Here is a 19,168-nt window from a genome sequence, read left to right as displayed (position 1 = left end):
GTTTGGCATCACGTGCGTTTTCAAAGTAATAAGTTCCGTCATCACGCCTCTTTGCACGTGCCCACAAGTAGTCTCTGGCGCGTTCGCCCTTGATTTCACTAAAGGCCGGATTCCCACCCGCCGCTTCTGCTTCTTTGTCCTCCTGTTCCCGTATCAGTTTCATGCCGTAGTATCCTACCACACCCATACGGTGGGGGTGTATGTTCTTCTTCTGAAGTTCCGATTGCTTGAAACTCTTTGCAGCAAACTCTGGAGTTTCCCTGACCCTTTTGAATTCTGCCCAGCCCGCCTTTGTAATTTGGGGGTATGCGGGGATTGGGTCCTTGCCTTCACTCAAGTACTTCTTGTACATCACGTGCTTCCAGTTTCTCCAAGCATCCCTAGCCTTCTTCAGTGCAGCGTGTTCCACCTGCATTCTCCACTGCTCTGGAATGTTGAAGTGATCCATGATCTGCCGGACTATCCTTCATCGTGTTTCTGTGTCAGCCTTCCAAAACCCCGGCAGATTAATGTTGAGCCTTGCCCTGCCAACAAATCCACACACACTCCTGAACCTCATGCGTGCTTTATCTGGTTTAGTTGGAGCCCGGGACTTTAAATCAATCTCGGTTACTTCATATACACCTTTAGGATGGTGTGTGGGCTTCCTTGGAGCGTTCCTTTGTGTCCTGACCGGAAGGGTAATTGCTGCAGCTCTATCCCGTTCAAGACTACTTGATCCCTCACAATCTGCTGAAGACCTAGGGTTGTCCGAATCAGATGAAGATACATGGCCTGAATGAGTGTTGTCGCTGCTACTCGACATCTACAGAGAACACATGCGAAACTCAGGAAAGGAGGATAAGCATAAAACTAACAACTTGGTATCAAGCTTTCTAAACATGCCATGCAATAATTTAGAAAATGTACGGCTAATTTGTTAAGTTTGTGTGACTCGGGCGCCCACGATCTGTAAATAGGCAGTAACTTATTGGAACAAATACAACTTATATGTAGTAAGGAAGGTAGATAATGAACATATATACGCTCTCCGTTATTTTATAGCCAATTTGGGAACATACGGAACGAAATTGGAAGAGGGATTGCGAGGAAATATGCCTCACTGCGATGGAGAGCAGTAACTAACAGGCTTCTTAATGCAAACCCGGCCGGATCACAGGAGAGGCGAGGGTTACTGCATCGATATGCTCGAGGGTGGCTGGAGAGCAAACGAAGATGGCGAGGCGTGGGCCATCGCGTGTTGGGAACAGCAGTGGAGGTAGGCTTGACGCCGAAGAGCGGGCACATGACCGGGGTGAGCATGGCGGCGCCGGAGAGGGTTCTGTTGTCGATCTGGGGGAGGGGGGAGCTGGCGAAGGAGATTGGGTGGACTAGTTGAGTGAAACGCGGGCGGACGATGGGGTGGTGTTGGTGGCCTAGGTGAAAAGGGTGAAAATATCCCCGGTCGCCGCGCGCGCAGAAAGGCCTATGCAAACGGTTGCCTCTAAGCGCTCGTGTGCATAAACAGAATAATTTTGTTTGAAATGAAGACGTGAGTTCACCGTTTCGCCTCTAAATTTTTTGCACGTAAACCGATCACAATTTTACCACGGGTTTGATTTGCTGGCACATTTCAGGTCTCGTGTGCTATATGTAAGACATTTTTTGGCATTTACCGTTCATGTTGGCATATAAATCAATTCCTAGCCGGACTGCATTTCCTATCGAAAGGGATGAGGATTGTCGTTTGATCTGGGAGCATCCAACAGTGCAGATGTACGACCCGTGGGGTTTGGGTTCTGGCCAATCAGAACGCACGACTCAAATCACACGCGCATCGAGGGGGGCATTGGCCACGGTTTGGTAGGCACACGGCTTTCATGTGTGAACCGTGTGCTATTTGAAAACATTTTTTTGGGAGAGGCTATTTGAAAACATGTACATGTGTTGTCGAAAGGGATGAGGATCGCCGTTCGATCAAGGAGAATCCAACGGTGCAGACGTACGATCCGTGGGGTTTGGGTTCTGGCCAATCAGAATGCATGACTCAGATTGCGCGCGTGGCAGAGGGGTGGGGGGTGCATCGGCCACGGTTTAGTGGACACACGGCTTTCATGAGTGAACCATGTGCTCTTTGAAAACATTTACATTACCTAACATCATATTTTTGTTCGAATGAAAACATGAGTTCATCGTTTCGCCTCCAATTTTTTCCCACAGTAAGAAATCATGAGTATAGTGGAGAGTGTCATATACTAGTATCATGAATATACAATACATATGATACTACCTTTAATTAATTATAGCGCATAGTATAATACATAGAGTAAGTATCATATATAGATCATATTTATTGCCATGCATGACACAAATTAGCATCGCATTTAACATGAAACGGTATCTACCTACTATATGTTACTCTAACCCTCTTTATATATATTTAATTCTTTGCCACATCAGCATACTTGCTATTTCCGAGTGCATGACATCGTCGGCTATGATACCACCACTATGGCCAACCTTAATTATATAGTGGGGAGTATCATATACTATATATATAGTATCATGCATATGATACTAGTGTATGATACTATGTACGTACCTTCATAGTGCATATATAGTATCATAGAGTAGTACTAGCTCCCTCTGTAAACTAATATAAGAGCGTTTAGATTACTAAATAGTGACCTAAACGCTCTTATATTAGTTTACGGAGGGAGTATATATCATAGATGACCGTATTTATGAATTGAGCCCTATAAGGCTGGTTGTAATGGGGAGTATTATATATATATACTAGCTAGTAGTATCATGCATGCATATATATGATAGTGTAGCTAGGATACTACTTCTGTAATGCATAGTATCATAAGTTAACATCTTAGGTTGCCTTACTAATTGTCATGCATCACACAAAGTAGTAGTACAACATTTAATATGACACGGTATCATGATATGATACCACATCCTCTCTTGTGTGCCACATCATCCAGAAAGTCTAGTTGGCATGTGATACCGCTTATGATAATACCATTACAACCAGCCTAAACCGGAAAGGAGGGAGTATGAGACTAGCCACAATGGAGAGTAGTACACTAGTAACATACACATATCCCTAGACTATATATGTTACTACCTTCATAGTGGGTAGTAACATAAGTGTAGTGTCATGCAAAGCTTCATTTCTTAGGTTACAGACTCATATTGCATTGGGACATGTGATGCTATAGTAACTAGCTAAGTTATTGAAACTATCTCTCTCCTCATTAACTTATTGCCACATAAGCAAGTTTGCTGAGTTGGAGTCGGTGTTACTGCTGAAGTTACTCCCACTGTGGCTAGTCTGATACTAGCTAGTCGTCTATGATATACTAGCTACCTCACTAAGAGCATGGTTAATAATACAGCCAAGGGTCAGCTATAAGAAGTTGCCATGTCATATACAGCCAACCTCTTAGCAGGCATGTACAATAATAAGTGTTATATACGTACTAGTTTATCAATAGTTGGCCCACCTTACATCCTCACAAAGTTTCTTGGGTCTCATGTTGCAGCTGGCTCTAGTAACCAAGAGCCCGCTTCTCTTCTCTTTCCTCCAACTAATAAGCACATATATATTATTCTATTCCTTATAGCCAGACTACCCACACTGGGAGTAACATAGGTAGTAACATCACACATATCTAGATAAAATAGATGATGTGGCAAGCAATAAATGAAGAAATGGAGGAAAGTGGATACGTGTGATGTTACTACCTATGTTACTCCCACTGTGGGTATAGTCTTACTATAGTATGAGACTACCCACAATGGGAGTAACATAGGTAGTAACATCACACATATCTAGATAAATTAAGTAGATGATGTGGCAAGAAATAAATGAAGAAAGAGAGGAAAGTAGTAACATAGCTAGTTACTAGTAGTATGAGTAACATCACATGTACATATCAAGGCAAGATGTGTCTATAGCCTAATAAATGAAGTGTTGCATGTTACCACACATATATGTTACTCCCCACTATAGAGGTAGTAACATAGACTAGTAACACATGGGCATGTTACTAGTCTATGTTAGACTACCCACAGTGGGAGTAACATAGGTAGTAACATCACACATATCTAGATAAAGTAGATGATGTGGCAAGCAATAAATGAAGAAAGAGAGGAAAGTAGTAACATAGCTAGTTACTAGTAGTATGAGTAACATCACACATATCAAGGCAAGATGTGTCTAGAGTCTAATAAATAAAGTGTTTCATGTTACCACACATATGTTACTCCCCACTATAGAGGTAGTAACATAGACTAGTAACATGGGCATGTTACTAGTCTATGTTACTACCCATTATGGCTAGTCTTACTACCCATTGTGGCTAGTCTGAGTAACATCACACATCTCAAGGCAAGATGAGTCTATAGCCTAATAAATGAAGTGTTGCATGTTACTACACATACGTTACTCCCCACTATAGAGGTAGTAACATAGACTAGTAACATTCTATGTTACTACCCATTGTTGCTAGTCTTATGTCACTCTATTGTGTACTTACTTTCTCTAATGCATAGTATCATAGAGTAGCTAGTATCATATGTAGTACTTTATTTATATTGTCATGCATGACACATAGTAGCATAACATTTATTATGATACGGTTTCATGGTATGATACTTAACCCTCTCTTTCTTCATTTAATTAATTCTATGATAGCTCATAAAAATTGCCTAGTCGGCATGCATGATACTAGCTATGATACCCCCTTACTATCAGCCTAGCAAAGGTGTACGCCGCTTTGTGAGTTTTCATCCGTTTGTTCGAGAAGCGGGGAGAAGTTTCAAACATTTCGGCCGCGAGGTGCGGCCACTGGCGTAGGCCTAGTTGGTATTTTAATTACAGAAAATTCAGATGGAGTTCGGACATCATCAAAATCGATGTGTGCCTGTGGCATGCTCTCACGACCCCGTGGAAAAAATTTGGTAAAGTTTGGCACAAGTTTTGATGACCGCTCCTTCCAAACCGGAGCATCTCACATGAAGGATCATGGTTTTCCAAAAGGAGAGTGTCAATTCAAACTCCTGTGGTCGGTGACTTCATCGTTTGGCCTCATAAAAATTTCCATGGTACGCAATCACCATTATACCACGGGTTTGATTTTCTGGCGCATTTCAGGTATCGTTAGCTATATTTAAGACATTTTTTGAGATTAATGTGCATTTTGTGCATAAAAATAAAATTACAACCGAGACTGCATGTGCTGTCGAAAGGGATGAGGATCGTCATTCGATCTGGGAGCATCCAACGGTGCAGACGTACGATCCGTGGGGTTTGGGTTCTGGCCAATCAGAAAGCACGACCCAGATCGTGGGCGGGGTGGCGGGGTTTGGTCGGCACACGGCTTTCATCAATGAACCGTGTGCTATTTGCAAACCAGATTGCATATTTTTGTTCACACATACTGTAGTGAAATCGATTGAGTGTGCTACCTCTATGATATAATAATAATAATAATAATAATAATAATAATAACAAAAAACAGTTCATATTCATTGCCTGAGCTGACAACATATCAAGGTCAACATATTAACGGTTCTTACATCAACAAAAAACCGGGCATAACTCACAAATTTAGTACACGCAACAGTTCTAAATTGAACGAATTAAGTTGCAGGGTAGGCATAAAGACTAGTCTTATGGCTTAATTCCCATGTACATGGGGGAACTGGGATCATTAAGTTGACCTCGAATGAACTTGGGTTTTTTGATGATTTTTCGCTTCTCTGTTGGACTGGTGTGCGATCCCTTGGCTGGCAACTCATCAAATTCATCGTACTCGTCCTGATCGGCAACACCGTCGACACCTAGTACCCTTCTCTTCCCATGCATCGCTAAATGGTCGTTCTTATGCACGGGGTCTTCCACAAAGAAAATCTGGGTAGCATCGCTGGCAAGAATGAATGGGTCCGCGTGATATGCCATCGTTGTCCTGTTAACACAGGTCTTCCTGTACTCATCAATCCTTACCTGACCAAGAGGGATCCATGCACGCGTGAATAATGCCACCTTAACTTTCACATAGTCAAGCTCCCCAATCTCTTTCATGGTTCCATAGTATACCCTTTTATCAGCTTCATTTACAGTCATGCATTCTATTTGAACAGAGTTGTTCTGATACGAGGTCTTCTTATCACGTTCCTCAGTGTAGAACGTGTATCCATTTAAGTCATATGCTTGGTACGTCAACACTGTAGGTGATGGCTTTTGTGCCAACCACGTAGCAATGTCATCGATGGATCCTTGTGCCAAACGATTCTTCAGCCATTCGGCGTACTTCTTAGTGTGCTCCTTCATCTCCACTTCTGATGAAGGCACCATTGGTAAGAAGCTTTGGCGTATCTCTGCCAAGTGTTCTTCGGCATAAGCGATGAGAACTGGGTTGTTAAGCAGTACCGTCAAATGGGCTTTCTCTGCCAATTCTCCGGGTGCAGCCATTTGCGTGCCAGCAAGGACCGGCTTACCTTTCAGCCTTCCCTCATGGCGAGAGAGGGGCAAACCTATAGGTCTTTGTTTCATGTATTCGGTGCAAAACTCAACCACCTCCTCCGCGGTATAACCTTGTAGGATGCTTGCCTCTGGATGGTTTCGGTTCCGACAAAAGCGCTTCAGTATTCCCATGAACCGCTCGAAGGGATACATGTTGCAAAGAAACACAGGACCACAATACTTTATCTCGTCGACAAGGTGCACAGTGAGATGGACCATGACATCAAAGAATGACGGTGGGATAAACATCTCTAGGTTGGACAATATTCTTGCAATATCATCTTGCATATTATCCAACTCTTCAGGATCTACAACTTTCTGCCATAGTTTGTTGAAGAAATCACAAAGGTCAATGAGTGTGTTTCTTATATCTTTGTCCATCAGATTCCTGATGGCCACCAGGAGGATTTGTGTCAACATTACGTGGCAATCATGTGACTTCATGTGTCCCAACTTCATTTTATCTGAGCTCACATCCACGAGACTTTTGATGTTTGCGCAGTAGGAAGAGGGTGTCTTAACTGACAACAAATAGGTGAAGAACTGTGTTGCTTCTTTTGTACTGAAATTGTAACTCTGGCGGGCTTTGATGAATTTGTCATCATCTTCTGCTTCACTCTTGTGTTGTGATTGATCAGCAAGCATATAGAGCCGTGAACCGTCACCATCCTTTCTTTTACCTTTAATCTTAAGCAGAGTACCAAGGATGTTGTCACATACGTTCTTCTCTACGTGCATGACATCGATGCAGTGACGTACACATAGAGTCTCCCAGTAAGGTAATTTCCAGAACACCGATTTCTTCTTAAACACTTGATCCTTGGGTGTTAGTTTCACAGTCAAAGGGGGGGTTCTTGCCAAGCACAACATTAATTTTTTTAGCCATGTTGTGGACCACCTCCCCTTCATAGGGTCTTGGGGCCACACCTGCCTCTACCTTACCATCAAATTCAGCTTTCATCTTTCGGTATGGGTGATTCATCCGCAAGAACCTACGATGACGCAAATACATTGTTTTGCGCGAGTTGGGAAGTCTTCTGCTAGCTGTCCTATCCATGCATGTGACACACCCTACATCTCCCCTTGTTTTCGGCCCCGATGTGTTGCCTAATGCCGGCATATCTTGAATGGTGTGCACCAGCATCGCATGTAGATCGAAAATCTCCTTTCTGTAAGCATCATAACATTTTACAGCAGGCGCATCTATCCACACTGTCAGCAGTTCTTCTACCAGTAGCTGAAAGTAAATGTCGATGTCATTTCCAGGCTGCTTCGGGCCTTGGATAATCATTGACATCATAATGTATTTTTTCTTCATACACAACCAAGGAGCTAGGTTATATATGCACAGAAGCACCGGCCATGTGCTATGATTGGTGCTCATATCACCAAAAGGATTCATCCCGCCAGTACACTCCCCGAGCCTTATACTTCTAGGATCCTTGGCAAAATTTTCACACTTGTTGTCGATTAATTCCCACTGAGCCCCATCTTTCGGGTGCCTCACAAACCTATCCGCAATTCGCTCATCATGATGCCACCGCAACCTTTTTGCCTCTCTAGGGTTTGCAAACAAACGCCTTGTCGGTGTGGAACGACACCTATGGGATCACAAGAATCCCTACTACGGTTGTCGGGGCGCAGGGTTGCGAGAAGAGCAGGATTAGTAATCAGCACGAAGATCGTTTACCCAGGTTCGGGCCGCGAGGATGCGTAAAACCCTAGTCCTGCTTTGGTGGGTGTATTTCAGAGAGTTCTTGAGCTCTCGAACTAGTTATGGTGAGTGCGTGGTTCGAAAGAGCCGAATCCTTCTCCAGTATGCCATGGGCCTCCTTTTATAGTCGAAAGGGGCTGCCACAGTGGCATACAGGAGGTGGAAAGGCGTACAGTATTGCGAGCTTATCGCTCGTATTACAGGTCAAGATGCATTTAATGCGCCGCTGAGGTGTCCCCTAACTTTATCGGGGACGGGGGCGAGGCCCGTCTCGTCCGTTGCCGCTCCTCCTCGCTTCGACACGCGCCCTGGCCAGCGATGCGTGCGGCACCATGTAGGCAGGCAGGCAGCTGAGGTGGCGCGGTGGTGGAGCCTTCACGAAGATCTGCATGCCGCCACACAGGCGCTTGATGAGCTGGCCTGGGGGCTGCATGTTGCCACGTAGGTGCCTGCTCAGCTAGTTGAGCTGGCAGCTACATGCGAACGGCGGTGGAGACTTGGTTGGTGCGGGCCTGGCAGTGGCCCTGCGGGCGCCCTTGGCGAGGGCCTTGCCGGGTGGCCCAGCAAGGGTCTTGCCGGGGCGCGCTGTCATCCCTGGCAAGGATCTTGCCGGGGGTCTTGTGGCCTTCCTCGGCAAGGATCTTGCTAAGGGCTGTCGTCTTTTAATCCTCATCTGATCTTCAGTGTTCCTTGTCTTCACAAAGATCTGCATGCCACCATGGAGGTGCCTCCCGAGCCCTGGCCCAACATGGTTGATGATGTTGGAGACCGTGGGAGGGTGCCTCGCCCTGTGGGGGTGGGGCGAGCTGCCCCGGCAAGGGTCTTGCCGGGGGAGAACCTGTTTCGTCCCTCTGCTCTTTGTGGTTTTGATCTTGGCGTTGCTCCGGCCGTCTTGAGCTTCGGTTTTACCTCGGTTTACCTCCCCTGTTCAGCTTGGCGCGACCGTGGGCGTGGCTCCGACTGCCCGTGCACAGGTAAAGGGGTACAAAGGTGCGCCCCTTCTTTTGTACACCGACAGGAGCCCCCGGGCCTAGGCCACACATAAGCGCAACACATTGTTGGGCCAGGCCCAAAACGGTGCGCGGGCAGGCGGGACGGTTTTTACCGTGGTAAAAATTTTCACGCGCTTCGCTCCCCACGACCCGCGCGTGGCGTGGCGCGGCGTGGAGGGGTGCGCGTGATGTGGGCGGCATGTGTGGGGCGGTTCCCGCGCGCATGCGTCACATGTGGTAAAGAGGCGGCTCGCGCCTTCCCCATAAAAAGAGGGAGGCGTGGAGGCGCGGCTCATTTACCGCGCGAGGCCGGGTCGCGGTCTTCAAGGAGTCCACACCCCATGATCATGGGGTGGGGAGAGGTCGCCTCACCCGTCCCCTCGATTCTGCACGTCTGCCACGCGTCCTCCGTGCGCTTGGGGTGGCAAGCGGTGGAGGCGGGAAACTGGGCCGTCGCTGGTTGGAGCAGCGGGTCGGTCCCGATTCCCTGCGCCTCTGGTGGCTGGATTGGCCGAGCGGGGTGGCCGAGCCTCGACCCCGCCCCTTTATAAGGAGGGGGAAGGGGGGATGGCGTCCCGCACTCTTCCGTTATCTATCTCCTCTCGCTTCTGCTTCTTCCTTTCAATCGCCATGGAGAGAGGGAATCATGGTCCCTCGACGGTGGCGGCGAGGGTCGCCGCTCGATAGCGTGTCCCTCCTCCTCCTGAGCCCGCGGTGGTGGAGCCAGTCGCGAGGGGAAGGGGGAGGGGGCGAGGCCGTGGGCGACCACCGAGGTGTTCTCTTGGTGCTTTCTGCTGCTCGTAGCTCGCCTAGGCGCCCCTTTGCCCTTTCACCTCCTTGACCTGCCTCCTGAGGAGAGGGACAAGAAAGGGATCACGGGCATCTCATATCTTTTTCAATCTGTAAGCCTTCGGGCCTTGTTAAATTTAAAGCTTGTAATCCCCCTTGCTCATGTTTTTCATTTCGTATGAATTGTACCTGTACGGGATGTTTTTAATGAAAAAGGGGTGTTTGCCGGGGGTTTTTCATTCGTGGACGGGACCCACGACAAGGAGTGAATCCTTGTTACCATTCAAGATAAACATTTTCCGCCCGGCAATAGGCCTTGCCGTCCCCTGACTTTGTTCGACCATTCTTGCGCCCTTGGCGGAGGCAGGGACGAAGCGGGTTTGGGCTCCTCGTTCTATTTCCTTGCCGCCGTGGCTACAACCAAATTCGGGCCCAGGAGATAATCCTTGGGTATAGAAAAGGGGAGCGCGGTGGCCTAGAAACAAAATGAGGTTTCATGCATCCCAGTTTCATAACGAAATGCATGACAGAGGATAAAAGACTTATCTGGATCTGCAGCCCCCGGCAACCTCATCTCGCCGCGGTTGGATCCTTGTGCTCGTAGCCCCTGGCAACTTTGGTTTGCCGGGGTTGGGACGCCGGTCCGTGCCTTTTCTTCCAAGTAGCTCAGCAGAAGTGCTCATGTGCCCTGCGAACCAAAAGAGGATAGAAAAGAAACAGAGAGACGCGCACTCGACCTCTAGGCTAGGGGTTATTCGCCACTAAGCACTATCAACCCTAACCAAGGAAGAGACTCGACCTAGCATGCATGCTATAACTTAGGGCGCCATCGCTTCATTTATTTATGCTCAGGATCTGCGCCTGGCTTTGTACAAAGGGTTACATGCCTTGCCGGCAAAGCTTGTACAAAAGGTGGCTTGCCGGGAGGCCCGGCAAACCGCGCCTTATGGGTAAAACTTGCGAAGATGCTCGATGTTCCAGGAGTTGCTCACTGGGACGGCATCGCCGGTCTCCAGGCGGCTTGCGCCGGGCCTGGTGACTCGTATTACCCGATAAGGGCCTTCCACTTCGGCGTCAACTTTTTGGAATTCTTGGCCAACTGAACGCGCCGAAGAACAAGGTCGCCTTCCTCAAAGCTTCGGGCATGAACCTTGCGGCTATGGTAGCGGCGCAAGGCTTGCTGGTAGCGTGCTTCTCTCACAGCTACCCGAAGATGATCTTCCTCAAGGAGCGTCGAGTCATCTTGGCGCAACTGCTCTTGCTCAAGCTCATCATAAGCGAGCACTCGAGGTGACCCGTACATGAGTTCCGTGGGGAGAACTGCCTCCGCCCCGTATACTAGGGCGAAGGGTGTCTGGCCGATGGCTCGATTTGGCGTCGTCCTGATCGACCAAAGAACCGCCGGCAATTCATCAATCCAGCACCTTCCGCTCTTGCGCAGCTTGTCAAAGGTCCTTATCCTCAGGCCTCGCAACACTTCAGCATTTGCCCTCTCCGCTTGGCTGTTGCTTCATGGATGTGCCACGGAAGCAAAACAGACCCTGCTGCCGAGGTCTTGAATGTATTGCATGAAGGTGTGGCTCGTGAACTGCGTGCCGTTGTCGGTGATGACTCTGTTTGGCACACCAAAACGGCAGACCAATCCCTTGAAGAACTTGACAGCTGACTGAGTAGTCACCTTTCTCACTGCTTCCACCTCCGGCCACTTTGTGAACTTGTCGATTGCCACGTACAAGTACTCAAAGCCCCCGACGGCGCGGGGGAAAGGGCCCAGTATATCGAGCCCCCAGACCGAGAATGGCCAGGAGAGAGGGATTGTTTGAAGGGCTTGAGCTGGTTGATGAAGCTTCTTTGAATGGAACTGACACGCTTCACACTTGGTTACTAGTGCCGTCGCATCCTGGAGGGCGGTGGGCCAGAAGAAACCTTGCCGGAACGCCTTTCCGGCAAGGGCCCTCCACCCTATGTGGGAGCCACATATGCCTCCATGTATCTCTGCTAACAGCCCCAGTCCTTCCTCCCGGGGGATGCACTTCAATTTCACTCCGTTCGGCCTCTTTTTGTACAAGACGTCATCGACGAACTGATACAGGGCAGACCGACGGGTTACTTTTTCCGCTTCTTCCTGCTCCTCGGGAAGTTCCCCTGTTTGGAGGAATCGGATGGTATGCTGTGCCCATGCCGGAGCTTGGGGCTCGACGGCAAGGACTAAAGGCATTTCCTCTGCCATGGCAGCGGTCGTCTCTACGGCCAGGGCTTGACGCCCTGCCGGAGCCAGCTGCTCCTTGGCAGGCTCGGTGTCCACCGCAGCATCCTTGCCGGTGGCCCCAAGGGGCTTGGTAGGAAAGTACTTGCCGGGACCTGATTTCCTCTGCTTGTTCTGCCCTGCTGATGGTTCAACGGATGGCTGAGTTAACCGGAGAAAAAGGTACCTGGTTCCACAGGTAGCTTGAATGCAGCGCGCTTCGACAGATAGTCGGTGATGTCGTTCTCCGCTCGGGGAACGTGCTCCGCCCGGATACCGTCAAAGCGTTCCTCCAGCTTCCTCACCTCATCCACGTAGGCCTCCATCAATGGGCTCTGGTAATCCTTGTTGACCTGCCTGACAACAAGCTGCGAGTCACCCCTAACGATGAGCTTCTTGACCCCGAGGTCTGCCGCGATCCTGAGACCGGCAAGCAGCCCCTCGTACTCAGCAGTGTTGTTTGTGGACATCTCCTTGGGGAAGTGCATCTGGATCACGTACTTGAGGTGCTGTCCGGTGGGTGCGACAAGCATTACAACGGCACCAGCGCCTTGCAGCGAGAAAGCCCCATCAAAGTACATGATCCAGTCGCGGTCTACTTCCTTGCCAGGGAGGGCAGTCCCTTGGATTTCTTCGTCAGGTGTTGAGGTCCATTCCGCAATGAACTCTGCCAAGACTGTGCTCTGGATTGTCGAGGTACTTTCAAACTTCAGGCCAAAACTTGACAACTCCAAGGCCCATTCCACAATCCTTCTGGTTGCATCTGGATTATGCAGTATCCGCTGCAATGGGAGGCAGGTGACGACGGTGATCTCGTGGGCTTGGAGGTAATGACGCAGCTTCCTCGAGGCCATAAGGAGGCCGAAGAGCAATTTTTGCACACCGGAATACCTCGACCTAGCCCCCTGCAAGAGGGATCTGACAAAGTAAACCGGGTGCTGCATCATTTTCTTCTTCCGCACCACCTCGCCTGACTGCGCAAGTACTGCCTCGGTGGCGTCAGATCCTGCCGGGGGCCCTGCCTTGCCGGCACCAGGCTCTGACGGGGAGATCTTTGGCTTTCCATCTGCTGGTTCTGCCGCCGCCACTGCCTCTTCGTCGACCTCTCTCTGCGCCACTAGTGCGGCGCTGACCACTTGATTCGTTGCCGCTAGATACAGCATCAACGGCTCTTGTGGTTTAGGCACAACCAGTATTGGCGTGGAGGAAAGGTATTTCTTCAGATCCTGCAACGCTGCCTCGTCCTCCGGGGTCCACTCCATTGGGCCTGCCTTCTTCAAGATTTTGAAAAAGGGAAGGGCGCGCTCGGCGGACTTGGAGATGAATCGGCTCATGGCGGCAACGCAGCCGGTGAGCCGGCGCACATCCTTGATCCGCTTGGGCGGCTCAATCTATTCAATAGCCATGATCTTGTCTGGGTTTGCCTCGATCCCACGCTGTGACACAAAGAATACGAGAAGCTTGCCAGACGGAACGCCAAAGACACACTTCTCAGGATTCAGCTTAAGGTTGATCTTGCGCAGGTTGGCAAATGTCTCTTCCAGATCTTGCACAAGAGTTGGCCCGTCCTTGGTTTTGACCACTATGTCATCCATGTATGCCTCCATATTTCTATGGAGCTGAGGTTCAAAACCAATTTGGACTGCTCTTGCAAACGTCGAGCCAGCACTCTTCAACCCGAGAGGCATCCGTAAAAAGCAATACGTACCACATGGGTAATGGATGTTGTCTTTTCTTCATCCTCTCTTGTCATGAAGATTTGGTGGTAGCCTGAGTAGGCTTCAAGGAATGATAACAGATCACACCCGGCCGTGGAGTCAACAATCTGGTCGATGCGCGGCAACAGGAAGGGGTCCTTAGGACAAGCCTTATTGATATCTGTGTAATCAATACACAGCCTCCACTTCCCATTCGCCTTGCACACCACTACCGGATTGGCCAACCACGTCGGGTGGAGCACTCCTCTCACCAATCCTGCCGCTTCCAGCTTCCTGATCTCCTCTGTGATGAACTCCTGCCTCTCCAGAGCCTGCTTTCTGACCTTCTCCTTGACGGGCCACACATGAGGGCAGACAGTTAGGTGATGCTCAATCACCTTCCTGGGAACACCGGGGATGTCGGATGCTTGCCACGCAAACACGTCGACATTTGCCTGCAGGAAGGTGACGAGCGCGCCTTCCTATTTGTTGTCGAGGGTGGAGCCGATGGTGAAGGCCCCTCCCGTGCCATCCTCCCTGGCGGACACCTTCTTGGTCTGCGGTGGCTCGGCTCTGGATTTCTTGCTCTTGCCGGCAGAGCTCTCTTGTACGTCCTCGACGGTAGCGTAGCACTCCGAAGAGGCATGCTTGCCGGAGTGGGTGCGAGGGGTCTTGCCGGGCCTTTTCTTCCTTTCCGGGCTTTCAGCGGCAGGAGCAGGTGCCTTGGCGGCAGCTGCTGCAACTGCTTCCCGGTAGAGTTGGTCGGCGCAGATCAGCGTGTCCTTCTTGTCAGAGGGGAGGGAGATGATGGTCAACGGTCCGGGCATCTTTAGCATGTTGTAGGCGTAATGTGATGCTGCCACAAACTTGGCTAGCGCCGGGCGGCCGAGGATCCTGTTGTAGGGTAAGGGGATCTCGGCCACGTCGAAGACGATCCTCTCCGTTCTGTAGTTCAACTCTTCTCCAAACGTCACGGGCAGTGTGACCTTCCCCTTTGGCTGGCTCCTCCCCGGATTGACCCCTTGAAACGTACCCGTTTCCTCGAGGTCTCCATCAGGAATTTGCAGTCTTTTGATCACGACAGGCGAGATCAAGTTCAGGCCGGCCCCGCCGTCAACCAACATCTTGTTCACCTTGAGGTTGCGTATCGTTGGTGAGACCAACAATGGCAAACACCCGACCGCGGTTGTGCGGTCAGGGTGGTCCTCGGTGTCAAAGATGAGGGGCGTGCTGGACCACTTCAGCGGCTTCTGAGCGTCGAACGACGGCTCCGCTGCTGTAATCTCACGCGCCCACTGCTTGAGCTGGCGGTGAGAAGTATGCAGCGAGGCGCCATCATCGACGCACATGGCCTCCGTAGCCTTCTGGAACTCTTACTCGTCGGACTCGTCGTCCTCGTCGTGATCATCGTCTTCCTGTTTCTTGTCACGGCCCCGGGCGGGCCTCTCTTGCTGGTTGTCCTTGCCGCGGCGGCCTCCTTGGTCGCCAAGCTTCTTGCGGGATCCCTCAGCACCGTCCTGACCTTTCTCCTTGTCCCACCTTTCATACTTGGCCTTTTGCTTTTCAGCAAGCAGCTCGACTTGTCGGCAGTTCTGGAGGTCGTGGCCCTTGGTGCGATGGATCTTGCAGTACTGCTTGCCGGAGCCCCCTGGCTTGTAGGCAGATGCTAAGGCCCGGCAGGCGGCGCATCCGGCAATCTCCTTGTCGGGGCCGTCTGCCTTGACCTTCTTGGCAGCGCCGGTGTCTTCAGACCCCTCGGCGGCAAGTACGGCCTTGCCCTTGCGTTTCCTGTTGTGACGCCGGCCCTTCTTCATCGGGGTGGCGGCGTCTTCGTCGGTAGAGTCGGTTTCCGCACCGGCGTCTTCGCCGGGGTACTTCCTTCCCTCTTCAGCCCTGGCGCACCTATCGGCCAGAACGTAGAGCTCGGCCACATCCTTAACCTTGGTCATCGCCTGCTCTTCGCGCATCTTGCGGGTGCGCACGTTCTGATGGAACACGCTGATCACAACGGCGGGGTGAACATCGGGGGATGTTGTACTGCACCCGGCTGAATCTCTGGATGTACTTGCGCAGGGTTTCCCCTTCCTTCTGGGGAATGATGTGCAGATCACTGGCCTGGCCATGAGCTTGATGGCCTCCTGTGAAGGCGCCAACGAACTCATGGCACAGATCCGACCAAGAAGAAATGGAATCCGCTGGCAAGTGCATCAACCAAGACATAACATTGGGCTTCAGTGCCAGCGGGAAATAATTGGCAAGCACCTTGTCGTCGCGAGCTCCAGCAGCCTGCATCACGATGGTGTAGATGCTGAGGAACTCAGACGGATGGGTCTTGCGAGTGTACTTCTCACCGACATCGGGCTTGAACGTGCGGTGGGACGGCCACTGGAACTGCCACAACTCACGGGTAAAGGCGGGGCAGCCCACCTCGTAGGGTAGGCCGCCGAAGCCCGCCGGTGCTGGGTGGTCCATAGCAGGTCCCGCCCGCTTGTCCGACTGGTGGCGTGTTTCGCGCCGGGCGCTCGATGGTGGTCCGAGCGTCTTCGTGAGCTCGTTCCCGAAGAACTTGGCGCTGGTCGCGGAGGGTCCGCGGGTCGGATGACGCTATGGAGATGTTATCACAAGCGTCGCCACGACGGGCCGACGCCCGCGGCGGCTGGCGAGGAGGAGGAGAGTGCACCGTGGCCGCAGCTCCCCCGGTCCTCCCAGCGCCAGCATGTGGTGGCTCGGTGGAGCGCCGACCCGAGGGCCCCGCTGGTCGCGGATCGTCTTTGTTGGCGATGGCGACAAGGCTCCGGATGATGGCCCTCCACTCGTCGAGCTTCTCTGCAGTAGGAGGGAAGTCGAGGAGCAGCTGCGCGCGCGTCAAAGCTTCTACTAGCGTGGGTGGCGGCGACAGCTGCGTGGATCGCGGCGCGCTTCGACTTCTAACCACGTTAGAAGGAGCTCCGTTACGACCCAGCGGCTGCGTGCCATTTTCGCCAGCACTTCGGCGGGCATGCTAAACTCCTTCATCCTGCGGACGACACACAGGGCTCTTCGCACGGCGATGCCCAGGGTCACCGGCGTGGTGACGCTACTCGTCGCGCACACCATGGGAAGAGCGCGCAGTGGTCGCCGGCGTGGGCGTCTTGGAGGTGGCTGCGCCGCCCGGGGGTGGCACAACGACACTCCTGGAGGGCTCCGCGCCGCCTGCGGGGGCCCAGCTCCGTCTTTGGTTCTGGCGACATGCGGCCGGTTGTTTGGTGAGCGAACGACGCCGCTCGCCAGGCTCTGACTGCCAGGGCGATGCTGGTGTTCACGGACCGCGGCCCGGGTCCTGTCCGGGACCGGCCCACTGCTCGCCCGCACTGGCACGGGCCGTTCGGCTCCCAACGAGCCGATCGCCGTGGCCGTCTTCTTCTTGGGAGCCATGGCGACGAAGAACTGCTAGGCTAGCTACTAGACCAGATTCTCACAATTGCGCCCCCTACCTGGCGCGCCAAAGATGTCGGTGTGGAACAACACCTATGGGATTACAAGAATCCCTACTACGGTTGCCGGGGCAGATGGTTGCGAGAAGAGCAGGATTAGTAATCAGCACGAAGATCATTTACCTAGGTTCGGGCCGCGAGGATGCGTAAAACCCTAGTCCTGCTTTGGTGGGTGTATTTCAGAGAGTTCTTGACCTCTCAAACTAGCTATGGTGAGTGCGTGGTTCGAAAGAGCCGAATCCTTCTCCAGTATGCCATGGGCCTCCTTTTATAGTCGAAAGGGGCTGCCACAGTGGCATACAGGAGGTGGAAAGGCGTACAGTATTGCGAGCTTATTGCTCGTATTACAGGACAAGATGCATTTAATGCGCCGCTGAGGTGTCCCCTAACTTTATCGGGGACGGGGGCGAGGCCCGTCCCGTCCGTCGCCGCTCCTCCTCGCTTCGACACGCGCCCTGGCCAGCGATGCATGCGGCACCATGTAGGCAGGCAGGCAGCTGAGGTGGCGCGGTGGTGGAGCCTTCACGAAGATCTGCATGCCGCCACGCAGGCGCTTGATGAGCTGGCCTGGGGGCTGCATGTTGCCACGTAGGTGCCTGCTCAGCTGGTTGAGCTGGCAGCTACATGCGAACAGCGGTGGAGACTTGGTTGGTGCGGGCCTGGCAGTGGCCCTGCGGGCGCCCTTGGCGAGGGCCTTGCCGGGTGGCCCGGCAAGGGTCTTGCGGGGGCACGCTGCCATCCCTGGCAAGGATCTTGCCGGGGGTCTTGTGGCCTTCCTCGGCAAGGATCTTGCTAAGGGTTGTCGTCTTTTAATCCTCATCAGATCTTGACTATTCCTTGTCTTCACAAAGATCTGCATGCCACCATGGAGGTGCCTCCCGAGCCCTGGCCCAACATGGTTGATGATGTTGGAGACCGTGGGCTCAAGGGTGGCTCGCTCTATGGGGGTGGGGCGAGCTGCCCCAGCAAGGGTCTTGCCGGGGCCGCCGAGGCTGCCCCCGGTAAGGGTCTTGCCGGGGGAGAAGTTGTGTCGTCCCTCTGCTCTTTGTGGTTTTGATCTTGGCGTTGCTCCGGCCGTCTTGAGCTTCGGTTTTACCTCGGTTTACCTCCCTTGTTCTGCTTGGCGCGATCGTGGGCGTGGCTCCGACTGCCCGTGCACAGGTAAAGGGGTACAAAGGTGCACCCCTTCTTTTGTACACCGACACGCCTCAACCTTGGAATTAAAGGCAAGTACCAAACAACCTTGAATGGGATTCCTGTCTTGATCTCGTCGTCCAATTTGTACTTGTCCTTTGCTCTCCTGCGCTTGTATGTGGGACATGCACGAAAATCTTTGTACTCACCACGGTACAATATACAACCATTCACACAAGCATGTATCTTTTGTACTTCAAGTTCCAATGGGCAAACAATTTTCTTCGCTTCATTCGTGCTTCTGGGGAGCACATTATCTTCCGGAAGAATATCTTTGAAAATACCTAAGATCTCTGTGAAGCCCTTGTTTGATAGACCATTTTCTGCTTTAAATCTGAGAAGCGCCAGGGTGGCACTCAACCTGGAATATTTCTTTTTGCAACCTGGATACAATTCTTTCTTGGAGTCCGCATCAATGGTTGGCAGATCCTTGTACCCAATCATATCCTTTTCTGGGCCCTCGAAATCTGCAATCATAGCAGCAAAATCTGGCATATCAAGATCGTCGTCATCCGCATGGACGTCTTGGTTTTCTAGTGGGCCTTTC

Source organism: Aegilops tauschii, chromosome 1 (genome assembly GCF_002575655.3).
Source record: "Aegilops tauschii subsp. strangulata cultivar AL8/78 chromosome 1, Aet v6.0, whole genome shotgun sequence".
In the NCBI taxonomy this organism is placed as follows: Eukaryota; Viridiplantae; Streptophyta; class Magnoliopsida; order Poales; family Poaceae; genus Aegilops; species Aegilops tauschii.
Note: the sequence above shows the minus strand (reverse complement) of the source record.